General features: G+C 44.7%; 1 protein-coding gene across 6 annotated transcripts in view; it reads left to right on the forward strand.

The window, feature by feature from the left end:
- ATG7 (autophagy related 7) overlaps window positions 1-15,264 on the forward strand; it is a 267,739-nt gene that overhangs the window by 248,630 nt on the left and 3,845 nt on the right. For 3 of the 6 annotated variants that reach the window (XR_013960776.1, XR_013960777.1, XR_013960778.1), the window contains one exon: window positions 12,462-12,550. The exons of the other annotated variants lie outside the window; for them this stretch is intronic. The gene's annotated coding sequence lies outside the window, so the exon portion shown is untranslated. Of the gene's footprint in view, window positions 1-12,461; window positions 12,551-15,264 lie in introns of those variants that run through there. 6 annotated transcript variants of the gene reach the window in all.

Genomic DNA, 15,264 nt, shown 5'->3' on the forward strand with positions numbered 1-15,264 from the left:
TCTGGCTCAGGGCTTGATCCTCCTGTCCCCATAGGACAGACTTTCTCCCCACCTCCTGTGTCCCTCCTCACAGCTTTAGAGACCCATTCAGCCTCTGGTAGGAAGGTGGAAACCAGGAGCCCCTCCTCAGGTGGACTGTCCTGAAGCTGCCTGAGATCTGCACCTCCCCAAACCTACCTTGTTCTCTCCATTCTTCCTCCTCCCAGCGTACTAGCTGCTCACAGCAGCCTGTTCTCCACTGCTTCCCTCCTGTGCCTTCTTTAAGAAGAGACCGCCCAGCCCTAGCTGGTTTGGCTCAGTGGATAGAGCGTCAACCTGCGGACTGAAGGGTCCCAGGTTCAATTCTGGTCAAGGGCACATGCCCGGGCTGTGGGCTTGATCCCCATTAGGGGGCGTGCAGGAGGCAGCCAATCAATGATTCTCTCTCATCATTGATGTTTCCCTCTCTCTCCCTCTACCTTCTTCTCTGAAATCAATAAAAATATTTTTTTTAAATAAAAATAAAAAGAGACTGCCTGGGCACCCCCTTCCAGGACATCCTGTCCCTGTATCTTTGTGTTTCAAGCATTAGCTGAGTTCTTGGTGCCTGAGCACCAACCAGCACTTCGTTGAGTGTGTTGGCCTGTCCTTTTCTCTGGATCTAGGTTCAGAAGCATGAGGCTATTTTATTCAGACCTCCCTCTTTATCAATTGTAGTCCAGAACATCTTTGAAGGGGAAGCAGGGAGAATTGGGGGACAGAGGCCTCCTGAAGTTGGTGTGCAAAACCGCATGTACGCACAGACTCTGACCTTGCCTCCCTCCCACCCCCGCAATGAGCCTTTGATCAGCTATGCAGGCTGTAGGCAGACAGGGGCATCCACCACAGGGGTAGAAGCCCTCCATCCTGCCAGCAACATAAAGCATTTCCTTTCTCCTTTTTCTCCCCTCAGCATTGGCAGTCCAGTGTGCTTTGTATAGTCATTGTTTGCATCTTACCAGCTGCCTCAGCCACCACTGTTTCTTTTTTTTTTTTTTTAATATATTTTATTGATATTTTACAGAGAGGAAGGGAGAAGGATAGAGAGCTAGAAACATCGATGAGAGAGAAACATCGATCAGCTGCCTCCTGCACACCTCTTACTGGGGATGTGCCCGCAACCAAGGTACATGCCCTTGACCGGAATCGAACCTGGGACCCTTCAGTCCGCAGGCTGACGCTCTATCCACTGAGCCAAACCGGTTTCGGCCACTGTTTCTTTCTAATAAAATGTTAACCTTGTTCCTGAAACCCCTGGAGCAGTGGGGTCATGGGAAAGGGCATGCAGGGCCCCCGAATGGCCCTTGTGGGGGTGTGGATGGGAAAGGCTGCTGATAAGTTCTCCCCCAGAAGACTCTAGAGCTGGAAGTTGCCCCAGAAACAGAGGCCAGGCTAGAGGAGGTAGTGAGTGTTTGGGTACAAGGGCAGACAGCAGGTGGGCATTTTTCAAAGGGGAGGTACCAAAGTGGTAGTGTAGTAGAAGGGGGAGTACAGACCCCTGAGCATGGAAGGGGGAGGAAGGAATCGTTTCATCTTCACTGGAGGAGGGTGAACAGCCTGTGAGCATAATGGGAGCCAGAGCCCTGGCTGCTGGGCACGAACAGCAAGACACTCCATGTCCCCTGGGGGGCCTGGGTTGTCGGTCCCCAGGGGAGCCCTTACCATCTGCTCTGGCCTTCCTTGTGCAGACTCTATACCCTCTTGTTTGTCCCCTATGGGCATCATCTGCTCACAACAGCAGGCTTTGGCAGTTCACACCAGTATCCTTGTCCATGGGACAGGAGCATCTTGAAACTTTTGGACCCCATGGATACTGAGCACTGTCTTACTGTTCCTCTGGGTTCTGGACTTACTGTGAGAGAGGGCAGGGTTATTCCCAAGTTGTTTTCAGGTGTCCGTGGTGGGATAGGAGCTCCAGGCAGGAATCTGGGAACTGGGAAGTCAGAACCTGGGTCTTTATCCAGTGGCATCTCCCGTGCCCCTCTCTATCACAGGCACATGATGCATGGGTAGTCCCGAGTCCAGCATAGTCACAAGTTAGCTTGCAAGGCCACCATCTAGACAGACCCCAAGCTGCTAAATATAGAGCATCCTTTCTGACTAGCTCCAAACCTGCCCTGGGGCATCTTGGGGTCAAGAAGCAAAAATTATCTACCACTCTGCATTCCTATGACCTGATGATGGGGCCCAAGAGTGAGAATAAGGCATCATGGTCTGGGGCTAAGGCCAACTGCCCCCTTATCCCATAGACTCCCACCAAGAGAGAACCTAGCCCTGCCACAGTGTCCTTTTGGGCCTTGGAGGCCAAGGGTGTGACTTGCCAGAGGCCCCAGAAACCAACTGTACTACTGATGGACCCTTTCTTTACTGTTTGAGTCTCAGGTATTACGTTCACACCAAAAATTCCCCTTTCTTTTTCTCTACTGTGGAATCATGTCCAAAGCAGATGGTTCTGAATCACTCTTCATTCAGAAGTCATGTATTGGGTCCTGGCTGGGTGGCTCCGTTGGTTGGAGCATTGTCCCATATACCAAAAGGTTGCAGGTTTGATTCCTGGTCAGGGCACACACCTACCCTGGTGTTTCCCGGAAAATAAGACATTGTCTTATATTAATTTTTGCCCCCAAAGACACGCTAGGTCTTATTTTCAGGGGATGTCTTATTTTTCCATGAAGAAGAATACGGTACATATTTATTGTTAAATGAAAATAAAGGAAATTTATTACCTGTATATGGTACGGTAGTACGGTAGTTGTCAACACAAACCAGACAAACTGTGAATCCTACAGTATCAAGAATTTACTCATTTATTCAATGACAATCATGTCATCATCTTCTGGAACATCATCATAACAATCCAATTCCTGAATTTCCTGGTGAATTTCTTGTGACTCCATTTCTTTCAGAATCAGTGGACCAAATCTCTCATGTTTAGCAATAGCACTGTCTTTAAATGAGTACTTCTTGTCAAGGTAGCCTGCTCGCAGTGCATTTGCAATGCAACTGTCAGTGATTTTCTCTCATGAATTCTTCATCCAAGTCACAACTTCTTGCAGTTTAGGTTTCACAAAGTTTCCACGCTGATTTCTCTCCATTCTGTTTTCAATGTAGTCATTAATTTCCATGCGCAAATTGTCTTTGAATGGCTTGTTTATTGCAATATCAAGAGTCTGGAGATAGGCCGTCATTCCTGCGGGAATCATCATCTGATCTATTTTTCTTTCGTGAAGAAATGTCTTCATGTCTTTAGCGTGGTGAGTGCTGGCTGCATCCCACACTAGCAGACCTCTTTGGCTCCCTCGCATAACAAGCGGCAGCATTAAATCGACCCACTTCCTTATAACTGCTTGTGTGGCCCAGGCTTTTTCAGTTTCAAGAATAAAAACGCCCAAAACACGTTCAATCTTTTCCTTCTTGCCCTTAGAAATGATTAAAGGTGGGATTTTAGTGCCATCCAGACGAATTGCCAAAATACAGGAAACACGTGCACTTTCGTAAGCAGTGGAGGGAATGTACGCTAAGGAGGCACCCTGCTGTTCAATTGTTGTTTGAGATGATTGGCCCATAAACACTGCAGTTTCATCCATAGCAATCATGTTGGAAAGATTGTATTTAGAGAAGTCAGCATCATCAATAAAGGACTTGAATGCAAGTGCTTGCTTAATAACTTGAGTATCTTCCAACCTAAACAATGTTGTAGATCTTCTTAAAGACAGTTCACTTTGCTGAAGGAAATTATCCAGCCAGTGTTGTGATGCTTTGAAGTCTTCGGGGGCCATGTCAAACTGTGGTGCCATTGCAAGGGCAAATTCTTGAATCTGAGCCCTATTCACAACCAAAGCCTTTGCTCTCCTGTCAACAACCCATTCACAGATCAGGTCTTCCAGCTCGGAAAATAATGGTTGCCGACCTGATCCACACTTGCGCTTTTTAGCATTTCCCTTGTCCACTTGTTCAGTGAGGTTACCATACTCTGCTCGCCATTTTCGGACCAATCGGATATTCAACATCTTCTCTTTGCAGAAAGCAGTAAGATTTTTGGCCCCAAGAGTCTTCCACGATTCCTTTCTTGTACTCCATGGAGTAGCTTTTTCTTTTTGTGCTCATTTCTAGGGGTAAAAAAAAAAAGGAATTGGGGTATCAAGGTGGGGGGAGGGGGATCACTCAAAATGACACAGGGGGCATCTGAGGGAGGAATCAAAATGGCACAGGAGAATCAGAGGGGGGATTACCATTTTAGTAACCCCTTTTGATCCTCCTGTGTCATTTTGATTGTCCCCTCTGATCCTCCTGTGTCATTTTGATTGCCCCCTCTGATCCTCCTGTGTCATTTTAAGTGATCCCCCTCCCCCCACCCCTGTGCCACTGAACACTTTCACCAGACATCCCCCCTACCCCTTTATCAGACATTTACCCCCTGGGGCCTGCCTGGGGACTGTCACTGGGCTTGCTGGGGCCTGGATCTGGGCTGGAGCAGGGTCTGCCACTGACTGAGAACCTTCAGTCATCATGAAGGTGGCCACGAGCATCAGGTAGTGTCACCAGAGACAGACCAGCACTCACCACCTTCGCTGCGTCCCGTCCGCTCTAATCCTCCTGTTCTTCTACACGCATCTGCGAAAGTCTCCTCCTCTCTCCCGCCCTGCACTCAGTGCTCACTCCGACCTCCGCTCTGCCTCCACACAGCAGTGACGTCAGGACTCCGCGTAACGTCACTGGTTGCTAGACGCCAGTCGGGGCGGCCCTAGCGACCAGTTTACGATAAATTAATTTTCATTCTGAGACAGAGCCTGGGGCCTTATTTTCGGGGGATGCCTTATATTTCACTCAGAAGGAAACCTGTAGGTAGGTCTTATTTTCGGAGGATGTCTTATTTTTGGGGAAACATGGTAGGTTGTGGGTTCGATCCCCAGTCAGAGCACGTATAGGTACAGGAGGCAACCAATCGATATTTCTCACATTGATGTTTCTTCTCTCTCTCTCTCTCTCTCAATAAAATAACATATCCTTGAGAGAAGATTAAAAAGAAAAATAGCTATGAGCCAGGCCCTGCCCTCCAGTGGCTCATGGTCCCCTGGGGAGTCAGGCAGATGCATAAATGAAAATGTGGTAACAAATTAAAGTAGGTTCTCTGGAGGAACCAAATGGGTTGAGCCAGAGAATGTGACTGTTTTAGATGGGTGATCTGGGAAGATAACGAGAGCTGCATACAGCCAGCTTGTGGTGCGGAGTCCTGGGGAGGGGTCTCCCCATGCCAAAGGAAAGTGTGTGTGGAGCCCTGAGGAAGGGGAGAGCCTGCGACCTTGGGCAGCTAGAAGCTGGTGAGCGAGAGTTGTGAGAGGGCAGCTTGGAGAGGTCATGGGGCTAGTATGGATTGCACTCTCCCTGTTTGCCAGAGAAAGCATAGAGGGCTCTAATACCGGGCACGACACTATGGGATTGTTTTCTGAGAAAACCAGTGTGTTGTTGTGTGGAGTGTGGGTGGGAACAGCACCAGAGGACTGGTGAACAGCCAGGGGCCAGTGATACCAGAGGACAGATCCTGTTCCCTCGGAGCCTGCACAGTGCCCCTGGAAACCACCCTGCCTCCTCCTGGGGGTCCCAGCGGTGTCTTCACCCAGCAGAGAGAATCATACCTGTAAGGACCCAGCAAGGAGGTGTGGGGAGCAGGAGAAGTCTAGATATTTCCATTTTTTTAATTAAATTCAGAAATGCCAAAACCGGGTTTCAGAAACTGGTAATTTGAAATGTTTACATTTAACAAATGAACACTTTTAACACACACACAAATATAATTGTGCCATTCACAGGATAATTACAGTGTTTATAAAATAAAAACCTTAGTCCATGGCGTGCTCCAGGCAGTGTGGTCCAGAAATGGGACACAAGTTTGAAATTGGATGACAAACGGCTCTGCTCCAGTGTGTCTGACTCCTTTGCAGAGTGGAAAGTGAAACCATGAGGCCCTCTCAGGGTGTGCGGGTTAGCCACACGTTCTCCCTGGCCCTTGTGATGAGCTCCGATGGTTAGAAAGTCCTCCTGCGTTAGAGTTGTGGGCCCAGTCACTGCTGCGAGGCCAGGGTTGGTTCAGGCCCTGACCATGGAGTCAGCCCCGCAGCTGGCCCAGAGCAGCAAGGCCTCCTGCCGGTCTGAGCCCACAGCCCAAGCCTCCAGGGCAGGAACATAGGAGCAGCCACTGAACAGGGTCAGAGGACAAAGGTGGGAACCCAGGAGCTGGTAAAGGACAGAGGCTGGTCTGGTCTTTCACCCACCTGAGTTTGCCCGTGGTTCCTGTGTGTGCCATGGGCCCTGGGGCCACTCATTGGGTGTCAGCATCACAGTGTCAGTCCAGGAAGCAGACTTCAGACTGTCCTTCACTGTTTTCTTAAGAAGGAATAATGTTTTACAAGAAGGAAGTGGTGACATAAAGTGGAAAAAGCCTCTCCTCTGCCCCTTACCAGCTCTTTAAGGTCTCAACAGTTTCATCATTTCCTCTGAGCTTGAGTGGCCTGCTTTATCCAATGGGGGCAGTCACAGCAGTATCCTCAGACTGCTGAGAGGACTGCATGCAGGCAGGTGTTTGCCGAATAATATTCCATTGTATGGATAGACTGCATTTCCCATTAACCTGTTGGTGGACATTTGGGTTGTTTCCACGTTTTGACTGAAGAATTATGCTATGAACATTCATGTACAAGTTCTTATGTGGATGTAGGTTTTCATTTCTCTTGCGTATACACACACCCAGGAGTGGAATTGCCGGGCCATATGGTAACTCTGTGTCTAACTTTTTGATGAACTTCCATCTGTTTTCAAAGTGGCTGCACCACCTTACATTTCCAACAGCAATGTATACAGGTTCCAGTTTCTCCAGATTATCACCAACACTTATTATCTGACTTTTTTATTATAATCTTCATAATGGTGCAAAGTGCTATCTCCTTGTGGTTTTGATGTGCATGTTCCTGGTGCCTAATGATGTTCAAGTATCCATGTCTATGTCTTTGTGCTTCTTAGTCATTTATATGTCTTTTGTGAGAAATGTCTATTCAGCTCCTCTGCCCATTTTTAATTGGGTTATTTGCTTTTTATTATTGACTTGTGAATGGTCTAAATACAAGTCTCTTATCAGATATGATTGGCAAATATTTTCTCTCACTCAGAATGGTCTTATCACTTTAATAGTGTTCTTGAAGCTGTCCTTGAAAAACAAAAACACAAAGGTTTTTGTTTTTTTTTTATGAAGTCTAATTATTTTGTTGCTGTGCTTTGGGTTATTTTTCTTGATTTCATTTTTAAATATGTGAAACACTTCCTTGATTCTGAAGTTAAAAGGTATGCTCAGATAGTCTCATGCCCTTTCCACCCACACCCTATACGTAGTCATTCCTGCATTTATTTGTGCAAAAGTTAAAGAGAATTTTAAAATATTCTTATTTTCTCTTCTCACACAACACGTGCATTTTTCTTTCTTTCACTAAGTAAATGCTGGAAACTGCCTCATATCAGTTCATTGAACTCTTTCCCACTGTTTTAGGGCCACAATGGTCCATGGTGTGGATGTGCAGTGAATGGTTTAATTAGCTGGTTCCGACATGCATTGTTTCAAGTCTTTTCCTATAACAAGTCATGCAGCATCGATGTCCTTACGTATTTGTGGAGATGTATCTTTAGACAGACTCCTGACAGTGAGCTTGCTGGGTTAACAGTTAAGACATACACTGAGTGGACAGATTATGATGATCTCTGAATGCATAATGATCTGGCCACTCAGTGAATATCCTATATAATAAAGGCTAATATGCAAATTGTCCCCTCGACCAGCAAGCAGGCCGGCCAACTGCCCATGTCCCCTCCCCCTGGCCAGGCTGGCCGGACCCCACCCATGCACAAATTCATGGACCGGGCCTCTAATTATATGTGTGTGTGTGTGTGTGTGTGTGTGTGTGTGTGTGTGACACACACACACACATACATACACTGAGTGGCCAGATTATTATGCGTTCAGAGATCATAATAATCTGGCCACTCAGTCTAAGTAATTCCGTTGGATATACTAGTAGCCAAAGTTGCCATATCATTTATGTCCCACCAGCATCATAGGGGACTGCTGTTTTCCCTAGGTTCACACACAGAATGTGTTGTCGAGTGTTAGGAACTTTGCCAGTTTGATAGGTAAGGAAATATTCTCCCTCTGTAACTTTTTAAAAAATCAACTTTATTAAGGTATAATTTACATATAATAAAATGCAGTCATTTAAAATGTATAGTGTGGTGAATTGTGACAAATGATCTACTTTCTGTCACCATAGACTAGTTTTGTCCCTGCTAGAATTCCATATACAGTCAAACCTCGGTTCTCTGAGGCCACAAATGAGCGAATGTGCCAGTATGAGTCAGTGTACCTCTAAACCTCGCCTTTTTAACACCTCAGGAAATTGTGCTGTAAATATTTTTGTAGGTTATTTTGTTTTGTTTTTGTTGCTGGTAAAATGGATTATTAGCACAACTTTAAAATATAAAGAGGCCATCAAGAGTGCTGATGTTGCTAAGAATATGAAAGAAATAATGATCACGGGCAATTGAAGAGGTAGAAAAATTGTTCATTTGGATAAACAAAAAGCAGTTAGTCTAGCCTGTGACAGCATTTCGACATTTTGGAGGCAGTGATATGTGAAAAATCGAAGATGCTGCATACTGACCTCTTGTAAGACACCCCTGGAACAAGTGTTGAAAGTGATTCATTTAAGGCCTGCTTTTCAAAAATCAATTTATTGGTCTTTCTCTTCTTGATTTTTAAGAGCTATTTGTATATTAGGGAGATTATTAGCCGTTTACGGTATGTTACAATGTTTTCTCCCAGTGAGTTTGTCTTTTTATAGCTTTGCTATTAGACAAGTACTGTATATAAGAAAGGTTAACACAGGGAATCTTTGGGGGTCTGGAACGAATTAATTCAATTTACATTATTTCTAATGGGAAAAAAATGATTCAGTTTTTTAACAAATCACTCGAACAGCCTTCCAGAACAAATTAAATTCCAGAACCAAGGTTCCACTATAAATGGATCCATACAGTATTTTGTCTTTTGTGGTGGGCTTCTTTGACTCAGCATAAGGATTCTGAGATGAGTACACGTGGCTGCATCCATTAGTGGTTTGTTCCTTTGATGGTGAGTAGTATCCACTGCATGGATATCCCATAATTTTTCTGGCTGTTGATGGACATTTAGGTCTTCTAGTTTGTGCCTATCATGAATAAAGCTGCTATGACCATTCTTGCACAAGTCATCTTGCGGATATGGGCGTTTTCCTTTCTTTGGGGTAAATAGGAATGAAATGGATGGGTCATATGGTAAGGGTATGTTTAACTTTATAAGTCATCAGGCCTTTCTCCCAAGGGGTTATGCAGTTAACATTCCCACTAACAGCAGTGTGTGAGTTCCCAGCCTTTTTCATTTTGGCCATTCTAGAAGGTGGAGTGTGCTGTCTCTGTGATTTAGATTTTCATTCCATCCCCTCCCCCCAGGACAAAGGATGCTGAACGTATTTTTAGGTTCTTATTGGCCACTGTAGTTCCTCTTTTGTGAAGTGTCTGTTCAGACCTATTGCCCACTAAAAAAAAAAAAAAATCAGGTTGTCTCTTTTATTAAGCTACTGGTGTCCTGCTGCACAGATTCGTACACACTGAAAGGAAATTAATTAGAAGAAATATTTTAATATCACTATTCGCATCTTGCTAATGAAAAGAAAATAGGATTCTACCAAGTCTCCCATCTACCTACTCCAGGACTTCTGTGAGGATCAAATGAGATGAGGCACGGGAAAATGCTTCACAAACATTTGGTTAAAATGTGAAATGTTTTCACCTGTCTATAAAACAAGTCGTGTTCCTGGGCTAAAGAAACTCCAAAGAGGCTAGTTGCTAGGGAGAGGAAGCTGGGTGTTGCTACGTGATGTCATTACCCAGCATGCCCACAGCGACCGTTTCCAGGCTGGGCTGGGCTGTGGGGAGTATTTTGCGCCATGGGGTCTGTTGGCTGAGATTTGGTGGGGTGTTGCTCCAGGGTAATGGTGGGACCTGTGTCCCACTTGGGGGAAGCCAAGTGTTGGTTTGTCGGCACCAGGTCCGCGGTACCGTTTATTTTTAAATGGCCAGTGCCAGTCATGGCAGCTCCTGCGTTGAGTGTCTGCTCTCTGGTGGTCAGTGTGTGTCATAGCTACCATTGGATGGACGGACACTTAGCCTTTTATATATTAAACTGTAAGCTTTTTCATATATTTTGGATAAAAATTCTTTTTATATACAGTATGGATATTTTCTCCTAGTCTGTGGTTTGCTTTTTCATTTTCATAGTAGTGTCTTTCAGAGACCAGAAGTTCTGATTTTTGTGAAGTCCCAGTCAAATTTTCTGGTATTTTTTTGTGTGTCCTAAGGAATTTTAACGTATCTCTTATTCTGATTAAGGTTGAACATCCTTTCTTAAGTTTAAGGACCAGCTGCCTATATTTTTTTCTGTGAACTGTTGATGTCTTTGGCCTGCTTTTCAAAAATCAGTTTATTGGTCTTTCTGTTACTGATTTTTAAGAGCTATTTATATATTAGGGACATTAGCCTTTTATGGTATGTTACAGTGTTTTCTCCCAGTGAGTTTCTCTTTTAGGCTTTGCTTATAGTGTTTTCTTCATGCAAAATTGCACATGTATATTTTTACACAGTCCAATATATCTGGTTTTATTGCTTTTAGATTTTAGGTTATTTGCTTCCCACTCCCAGGCTATAAAGGAATTCACCTATGTGTTGCATCTAATATTTGTATGATTTTACTTTTTATATTTAGATCAGTGTTCCATTTGGAGTTTGTTCTGATGTTCAGTATAAGCATAGAATAAGTTTTATCATTTTGCAAATAATATTTACTTATCCCCATATCATCTATTAAAAAGTCCATTTTTTTCTAATGATTTGAGGTCACATTCCCCAGACCTTTATCATTAAAATATTAAATTTCCATAATGTAGATGGACATTCTATTCTGTTCTGTTTCTGGAGTTATTTTGTTCCATTGGCCCAAATATCTGCTCATGCTGACACAACCCTCTTAATTATAGACTTCATGACATAAAACATATGGTAGGGGAACCTCCCCATTGCTCTTCTTTTCAAAGGTTTTCCTAGATATTCTTGCTTATTTTTTCTCACATAAACTTTAGAACCAGCTTGTCTAGTTCCAGAAAAGATACTTGATTTTTTGAAATTGCGCTTGTATTAAATTTAGATATTAACTTGGGAAATATTAAATTTAGATATTAACTTGGGAAAAGTTGACATCTTGATTGATGTTGAGTCTTCCTATGCATAAACAGGGGGTAGTTTTTTGTTCACTTTTCATAATCTTGTGAGGCTGTTATAAAGGAATTCACCTATGTGACTGTTTTTGAAGAGTTGATTTTTGTTTGTTTTTTTCATATATATGCTGTATATTTCATTTTCGGTCTATTCCCTAGTAGTTTATCTTTTTCATGGCTCTTATAGTGAATGACTTGTTCTCTTTCATTACATTTCTAACTGGATGTTGTTTCTATAATTTGTGGTTAATTCATTAAGACAACACTCACTGGGCCCTTACTCCGCCAGGTGCTAGGTGGATTTAGTAGGGAACAGACAAATCTCAGTCCCCACCTTTTTCTCCCTCAACTTTATTGAGGAATAACTGATAAAAATTATATATGTGAAGATTTATTATACATATACATTATGAAATGATTATCTACATTGTAAAATGATTCTCACAATCAAGTTAACACATCCCTCACCTCACTTTTTTTTAAATTTTATTTAAGCATAGTTGGCATAAAATTTTGTATTATATTGATTTCAGGTGTATAATATAGTAATTTTTCATTTCTGTATGTGATCACCCCACTAATTCTAGTAATCACCTGCCACAATAAATATTTATCACAATATTACTGACTATAATCCCCGTCACCTATCCTCTCTGACACCCTTTCCTTTTTTTTTTTTTTTAAAATATATTTTATTGGTATTTTACACAGAGGAAGGGAGAGGGATAGAGAGCTAGAAACATCGATGAGAGAGAAATATCGATCAGCTGCCTCCTGCACACCTCCCACTGGGGATGTGCCTGCAACCAACGTACATGCCCTTGACCGGAATCGAACCCGGGACCTTTCAGTCCGCAGGCCGACGCTCTATCCACTGAGCCAAACCGGTTTCGGCACACCCTTTCCTTTTGTTTCTATAAGTCTGTATGTTTCGTTTTATAAGTGAAACCATATGGTATTTGTCCTTCTCTGACTTATTTCACTTAGTATAATGCCCTTTAGGTCCATCCATGTTGCTGCAAATGGCAAGACTTCATTCCTTGTTTATTGCTATATAATAATCAATCTCTCTCTCTCTCTCTCTCTCTCTGCCAGATGAATGAAATTCAAGAGTAGGCCTTCCTTCCCCCGACTGCCAGCACCAGCTTCCCTCGCAGCCCTGGCTTTGTCCGGAAGGACATCCGGTCTGATTAGCATATTATGCTTTTATTATTACAGATATCACATCTGTGGGTTTTTTAATCCAGGCTCTGGCCCTGTTTTATTTTTATTGATTTTAGAGAGGAAGAGAGATAGAAACCTCAATTATGAGAATCATTGATTGGCTGCCTCCTGCATGCCCCTACTGGGGATCGAGCCTACAACCCAGGCATGTGCCCTTGACTGGAATCGAACCCATGACCCTTCAGTCTGCAGGCTGACACTCTATCCACTGAGCAAAACCAGCTAGGGCTATATCACATCTTTATCCATTCATCTATTGATGGACACTTAGGTTGCTTCCATATCTTGGCTATTCTATCTAATAAAAGAGTAATATGCAAATTGACTGTCACTCCAAGACACAAGATGGCCACCCCATGTGGTCAAAGATGGCTGCCCCCATGTGGACACAAGATGGCCTGCAGGGGAGGGCAGTTGTGGGCAGTTTAGTGGTGACCAGAACAGCAGAGGAGGGCAGTTGGGGAGACCAGGCCAGCAAGGGAGGGCAGTTGGGGGGGAACCCAGGCCTGCAGGGGAGGGCAGTTGTGGGCAATCAGGCAAGCAGGGAGGGCAGTTAGGGGTGACTGGGCCAGCAGAGGAGGGCAGTTGAGGGGAACCAGGCCTGCAGGGGAGGACAGTTGTCGGGGACCAGACCTGCAGGGGAGAGCAGTTGGGGGGACCAGGCCAGCAGGGGAGGGCCATTGGGGGTGACCAGGCTGGCAGGGGAGGGCAATTAGGGGCAATCGGGCCAGCCAGGGAGCAGTTAGGCATCGATCAGGCTGTCAGGGGAGTGGTGAGGGGGTGATCAGGCTGGCAGGCAGAAACAGTTAGGGGTAATCAGGCAGAGGCAGGCAAGCAGTTGGGAGCCAGCAGTCCTGGATTGTGAGAGGGATCCCAGATTGGAGAGGGTTCAGGCTGGGCTGAGGGACACCCACCCCCCTCCATGAATTTTGTGCACCGGGCCTCTAGTTGTAAATAATGCTGCAGTGAACACAGGGATGCATGTATCTTTTCAAATTAGTGTTTATTTTCTTTGGATAAATACAAGTGGGATTGCTGGGTCATCTGATAGGCCTATTTTTAGTTTTCTGAGGACTCTACATACTGTTTTCCATAATGACCACACCAATTTTCAATCTCCACATTCATGCCAATACATTATTTGTTGATTTTTTTTGGTAATAGCTTTTCTGACATGTGTGAGGTGGTATATCTCGTGGTTTTGATTTGCATTTCCCTGATGATTAGTGATATTGAGCATCTTTTCATGTCTTCTGGTCATCTGTATGTTTTCTTTGGAGAAACGTTTTTTCGTGTCCACTGCCCATGTTTTTATCAGATTGTTGTTGTTTTGTTGTTGAGTTACGTGAGTTTCTTAATATATTTTGGTTATTAACCCCTTATCAGTTATATATTTTCCCATTCAGTAGGATATCTACCTAGTTACTTTGGTGTGTGTATGGTAGGAACACTAAGATCTACTCTCTTAGCAAATGTGAAGTATACAATACAGTGTTAACTGTAGTCCCCATACTGTACATTAGATTTCCACAACTAATCCCTCTTGTAACTGAAAATCTGTGCCCTTTGACCAACATCTCCCCACTCCCCCCACCTCCCAGCAACCCCACTCACCTACTCTCTGGTTCTGAGTTCGGTTCTTTTAGATTCCATATGTAAGTGAGATCATACAGTATTTGTCAAGGCTGAAGTTTCTGGAAACTTAAAATCAAGGCTGCTACTGCCTTCTGAGCCCAGCCCATAGGAAAAGGACTGGCTTCCCTAGTGGTGAAACCCATTGTAGGCCCAGGGAACGCATTCTGCAAAATACCAGAGCAGTTATGTAAAACTCCATCTTCCACCCCTTCTGTAAAGTCCCACCCCTACACAGCCTGGGCCTCCCAGAGGCAGGGCTGGGTGCCAAGGACCCTTCTTCACAGCTGCGATCCAATAAAATGAATGGCAGCTCCTGCTTTCCCATACAGCCCTGCCCTGGCTCCCCAGAGTCCTGTGAGCAACCTCACCTGCCCATCTGTAGAGGGCATTGCTCATTGATATGGACCAGGGGTCCTCAAACTTTTTAAACAGGGGGCCAGTTCACTGTCCCTCAGACCGTTGGAGGGCCGGACTATAGTTTAAAAAAAAAAACTATGACCAAATTCCTATGCGCACTGCGGGCCCGGGACGAGTCGGCTGCTAAGCAGGACAGGCAGCGGCACCCGGCGGGCCGGATAAATGTCCTCGGCGGGCCACATGTGGCCCGCAGGCCGTAGTTTGAGGACGCCTGATATGGACTCTGCCCAGCCCTGGCTGGTGGCTTCCCAGGTGGCTGGGCGAGAGGTAATAGAAGGTCAAGGCCCCCTCCTCCATGCAGCCTATTCCAGTCCTGCAGGCAGTCCAGGCAGCCCTTTTTATTCACATAACCTTTTCCCACACACCTATGCCCCCAGCTCTGCAGCTTACTTGCTGTATGATCCTAGGCAAGGTGCCTTACCTCTCTTGAGCTTGTTTCTACCTGCACCTCACAGGCTATTGTGAGGAGTGGAGGAAGGACTATTGCAACCGGTCTGCATAGCTTGTGGCACAGGGAGAGGCTCCATAAATGTGTTTATTGAATGACATAGTGAAAGACTGAATTCCCCTGGTGAACCCTCTGGTGGCAAGTTTGCCTGCTCAGATGGTCAGACCTATAGGA

This window comes from Plecotus auritus (genome assembly GCF_963455305.1).
Source record: "Plecotus auritus genome assembly, chromosome: 6".
Taxonomy (NCBI): domain Eukaryota; kingdom Metazoa; phylum Chordata; class Mammalia; order Chiroptera; family Vespertilionidae; genus Plecotus; species Plecotus auritus.